General features: G+C 29.1%; 1 long non-coding RNA gene across 1 annotated transcript; it reads right to left on the reverse strand.

Moving 5' to 3' along the window:
• Positions 1 to 1,522: 1,522 nt before the first annotated feature.
• LOC111920120 (uncharacterized) lies at positions 1,523 to 5,274 on the reverse strand. The gene is made up of 3 exons (XR_002859715.3): positions 5,042 to 5,274; positions 4,176 to 4,286; positions 1,523 to 1,778 (listed from the first exon to the last, which is right to left on the reverse strand). It is a non-coding gene; the product is annotated as an uncharacterized LOC111920120 (long non-coding RNA).
• Between the last annotated feature and the right edge of the window lie 224 nt (positions 5,275 to 5,498).

Consider the following 5,498-nt stretch of genomic DNA (forward strand, 5'->3'; position numbering starts at 1 on the left):
GACCGGCAACGGAAACGTCAAGTTGTGCGACATCATCATGGATCACAATTATTGAACATACATTGAACAATACAAAAATATAACAAAATAGTAAATGTATTATCACTGAAAAAGAAATTACAATGATATTCATAATTACAAAAATCTGAACCTTAAACAGTAGGCTACTTAATAAAACTGCATCATTGATCTATGTGTAGTTTTGACTTCACGAGTTGACTTCCGAGTGCAAGCTTCCATTTTTTGTTTCTCTAGGAATATATGTGATTTTAAAAACGTCAACATAATGTTGGTGAGTTCACAAGTTTGTAGCGTTTGTATCAAAAGTACTTCTATAACAAAAGTATGTTTACTGAATATGTATTTTTATATCAAACAAATGTTTACTAAATGAGTACTTTTATACCAAAAGTATGTATATAAAGAGTATACTTTTATATAAAAATATGTTCACTGGAAGTGTACTTTTATACCGAAAGTATGTTTGCTAAAAGAGTTCTTTCTTGACAAAAGTACGTTTTAATGTATATAAGTATTAATTTAACTTATATAATTGTTTGCTTAAAACGTAACTATCAAGGTTACAATAAGTTCCCATGATCAAGTTGTTGACTAGTTATTGCCCCTCACGACGCTTCATCGGACGTCGTAATGTTTAGATAGGTATCACACGTGACTTAACCGTCGATGGTTGTAGCTAGCAACCGCGGGTGGGGGTGTCAACCCGTATAGATCTATACATGACTCTCCCGCTTACTTAAGATTTAACGATTATGGGCAGAGGTCTTGGCTAAGTATTAAATTTAGATGATGAATATGTCTCATTCAACCATTATTTACATAGTCATAATTATTGTAGTCTTAACTTTAAGATTTTAAGTTGCTAGACCAATGTTTCGTTGTGCAATTATATTAATATATAATTAAAGAGTTTAATTATCTTTTAAAAATTAAATGTGATGCACTATATGAAAATTATTCATTCTTAAACATGTAGAGTAACGACATTGTATAATATTATCCATTTAGAATAACAACGTAGTATAAAAATAATATATTTTAAACAGACCGAGTAACGACATAGTATAAAAAATAATTCATTATATAAATATTGTCCATTTTAAATGGATGTAATAACAACATAAATAACAACAATGTTTATATCGTAAGAATAATAACGATATATAATAAGTTAACATGTATTCCCCTCTAAAATTGATAAAATATCGAAAAAGAGGCTATGAAACACACCCTCGAAGCAAAAGTTCCCACGATTGTTCCTTGATCTTTTTTTTTATTTGAAATTGATGTCTTGCAACTATTATATATGTTTTCTCATTATTTTCTATAAAATGGTATCGTTTAAAATTTGTAAGATGTGTTTCTATTTATACTCAATTTTAAGATATTAATTGTCCAGTAATTGCTTTGTAATTTACAACAAATGACCACGTATCATGGCATCCATTTTACCCTCAAATTTTTTATCCTTATACAAAGATACTTTCTTACCTATCTACTATTTCAAAATATCTTCTCTAATTATCATTTATTTATACGTATACTATATTAGGTTATAACCCGTGAAAACCACGGTTCACAAAGTAAAATAATGTATAAATTATAAAAATCGTGGAAAACACGGTTCACAAAGTGAAATGAAATAAAACTCTGATGACCAATGAAGGTGGGCATGTCGGCTGTGAATCATGAATTGGTGGAGAAAAAACAGAATCCTCATAGACAACTCCGATTTCCCATGAACCATTATTATACACCTAATCACAATTTGTTATTAGAATTAAGTTTATATACATATATACATATATATATATATATATATATATATATATATATATATATATATATATATATATATATATATATATATATATATTAAATGACATATATAGCAATGCACTTTGATTTATTTGTGTATTATAGCATCCTACTTTCATTAGTTTCTATTACAACATTCTATTTGTTGCATTTAAGCCAGACAGACATCATACTGTATATTTTCCTATTATACCATTGTTTTTCAAAAGATCTACTTAAATATAGCCGGGCATTATATTTCATATTTTCCTAATAAGAACAATTAATAAATTATAAAGAGTTACACCATATAGTTATTTCAAATTAATACGACCATGTTGACAATGAAATGGAAAATTAATTAAACTCAAGAAAAAACAAAGACAATCAATCATAGAAATAACATAGTTTTATTTGAAATAAGTGCAACCCAACTAAAATACCGACATACTTTGATGTATTTGCCTATAATAACAAATATTCAACAAAATAAAGTACAAAGAAATATTATAGTCAATGCAAGTAAGATGCTTTAATATTTCAAATAAAAAAAATAAACTTTTTGGAATTTATTTTATTTAGTGCAAGACAAAAAAAAACTAAAAAAATCCAAATAAAACAATTTTTTGTATTTATTTCATTTATTACATGATAAAAGAAAACAAATAAACAAATATATAAAAAGTTTGTGTATATTTACAACAAATAGCAAAAAAAACAAATATATAAAAAGTTTAGCTATTTAGAGGAAGTAACAAAAAAAAAATGTTTGGTGCTCTTTATTGCAAATCCAACCGGAAAAGAAAAGGAATAAAAAGATAATTTAATCGATAATTAGAATGCATGATTGATATAACATGCAAAAACATCTCATTTACCACAAGTGAAAAAAAAAAGAAATAATATAAATAATTAATTAAAGTTTGTCACTATTTACAACACAGGAATAGGAAGAATAGAAAGTAAGATGCTATAATAACCAACTTTTTAAGAGTAATTATTATTTTTGGAACGGCAACAGATTAAAAAAAAGAACCAAAGACCAGCAGCAAGTTGGACCAACACAATGAGTTCAAAGCATAAACAAAGATTACAATAACAGTAGATTCAAACAACACCAAGTTGTCAAATAGTTAAAGCGAAACACATAAAACATGCAGTTCAGGAGCAGATCCAAATTCTTAACAACATCATTTTATAATCTCTACTTTTGTAAGAACCAAACACTTACTTTGAGCTTCAAACTATAGTTAACCTTTCTGTAGGATCAACCTTTTAACATCTTTTACACATGATCTTTAGCAAACATATAATTTCACATGCATTCTAAATATTCTCTGCAACACCAAAATTTCTATCTGAAACTTTAGTAGCCACGTATTGTGCACTTATAGCAGAATTACCACTATATTTCATTTATAATTCGACATAAAAGTATTGGTTAAAAACCGTTAAACCAATATATACAGGTAAATATGAAATAGAGGTTTGATAGCTTCAAGATCTAACAATCGCCATTAAGGTCTAAAGTCTAAACATCTTATGAGTTGTTATCCAACTTTGTCACTTATTATTACCCTGCATAACAGCTATTGTACCATAAATATGAGAGTTTTAACTCCAAAGACTCTCTGCATTGTTGAATACATCAAAGATCGAGAATCCAATATTATTCAAACTACTATAGTTGTGTAAGTACTTATTTAAATTAGTCACCAAATGCTTGTTCTAGTGATAAGTTTGTGAGATTTCACATTTTGAGAGCCAAAGTGCGCTATTTACCCTTTAATCCACAATTCCACATAATAACAAATTTCTCAAAATTGCTGGTAAAAAAAAAAAAAAAAAAAAAACTCAATGGTCGACCATGAACCACATTCTTTTAGACATATAATCAAAAACACGTTTTGAGCATCCCCTAAAAATATTACAATTACAAAATATGGTTTCCAAAGAATCCAAAATAGAAAGGAAAAAAAAACTACAGCTCTTTCATGTAAAGCTAAAAAGTTTGGCACTCTAACCATCAAAAGTTGGATAACTGGAAAAAATATATAATAATAATAGAAAGCCATATCCATACAGCTTTAAGCAATCACTGTAGGAATCTAAAAACATGATTGTTACTGTTGGAAGCTGTTAAGTTGAGGTTTAGCGTGCTAGTGTTTTCGCAATTTCCATGAGAAAAAAAATATATAATGATGAAATAATTTGTTTTTTAAAGTTTTAAGTCCAAAATTAAAATATTCTTTGGAACTCTTTGGCATCTACCTACAAATATACGAAAAATATCAAGGCAATAAACAAAAAAGAAGGAAAATTACTCAAGAATCACAAATAAATAATCAAAATCTTACCATCACTGAGAAAAAGTAATCTGATATGAATGAACACGACCTCCAAAATCCAAGCACAAGAATCTCGCTATGTCTTGCTTCAAAAAAATTCTCAACTTAAGCATGAGAAGCCTGCAGTAGAACCATTCTTGTTAGCTTGCTGGAAAAAAAAAACATACTAACATCAATTAATAGCTGATAGATCAAATCAAAATATAATCATTTGAGGGCCTAATACATGATGCATGCAGAATCATATAAGTGTGACAACGATATATTGAGGAGAAGGCATAGGAGTGAAGAAGCAAACATGGATGCAACTATTCGATCTTCAATGTCTTCCCTTTTAAGGACTTGTAAACACACATACACACACACCCTGTTAGACAGACTTTACCCAGAGAGATAGAGACCCTATTGTGAAAAAATGTAGAACCGGATCCATGAAACAAACCCATTTAAGAAGAAAATAAAAAGTTGATTACAGAGGGGTCCAAGAAGAGAAGGTGGCCGCAGTTTGTGTTGGAGTGCACTACCTCGAAGGTAAATAAGAAAAAAAAATCAACAGATTAGTCACAACTGGTAAAGATTATCTGAAACCTTGAACCCTAAACATATGAATGCCCCTCTTCTGTTGATTTATAAAAGAAATGGAACTTATATTTTTTTTCAAAAATCTACCTCTTCTGATATTGTGAATGAAATACAACATCAATTTATGCACCCACGAATCAAAATCTGGATAGGATTCGAAAAGAGGGAAATGATGAGAATGTCTGCAAACTTAGAATTTCAATGTCGGATTGATGGATTCATCTCAGAGAAATAATGAAGGATGAAGAAGGGGTCGTAGATGGTAACTTAGGGCCATTGAACATGAAGCGTACCTGAAATGAAGGTTATGGTGAAGAAGGGGTTGTTTGGTCCGCATCAAATATTGCAGCAGCCAAAATGGAGATTGTGAGAAGATAGGTTTTATAGATTTTACAACTGGGATTTTGAAATTAAACAGTAGAGAGATTCAAGTGATCGAAATTTAAGGAGAGATTTGGGGCAAGATATGATTGAAAATTTTGAATATAAATTCCTGATTTTTTGGGTTTTGAAACATTTGATTTGATTGAAGAATACATGAGCGGGAAAACATAATGTATAGGATCCCAAAGAATGACACGTGGTAGGATTGGGGTTTAAAAAGATGACAAGTGGCAAATTTAAGAGTGTTTTATTAGAAGACTAAGTGTGAGACCCGTGTATTACACGGGTTTATTAAAAAGAATTAATATCAAATCGAAAAAATTCACCAATTTTTAATGTAATACTTTGTTGGCAAGATTTAATTTT

The sequence above is a fragment of the Lactuca sativa genome, chromosome 8, assembly GCF_002870075.4.
Source record: "Lactuca sativa cultivar Salinas chromosome 8, Lsat_Salinas_v11, whole genome shotgun sequence".
NCBI classification, from domain to species: Eukaryota; Viridiplantae; Streptophyta; class Magnoliopsida; order Asterales; family Asteraceae; genus Lactuca; species Lactuca sativa.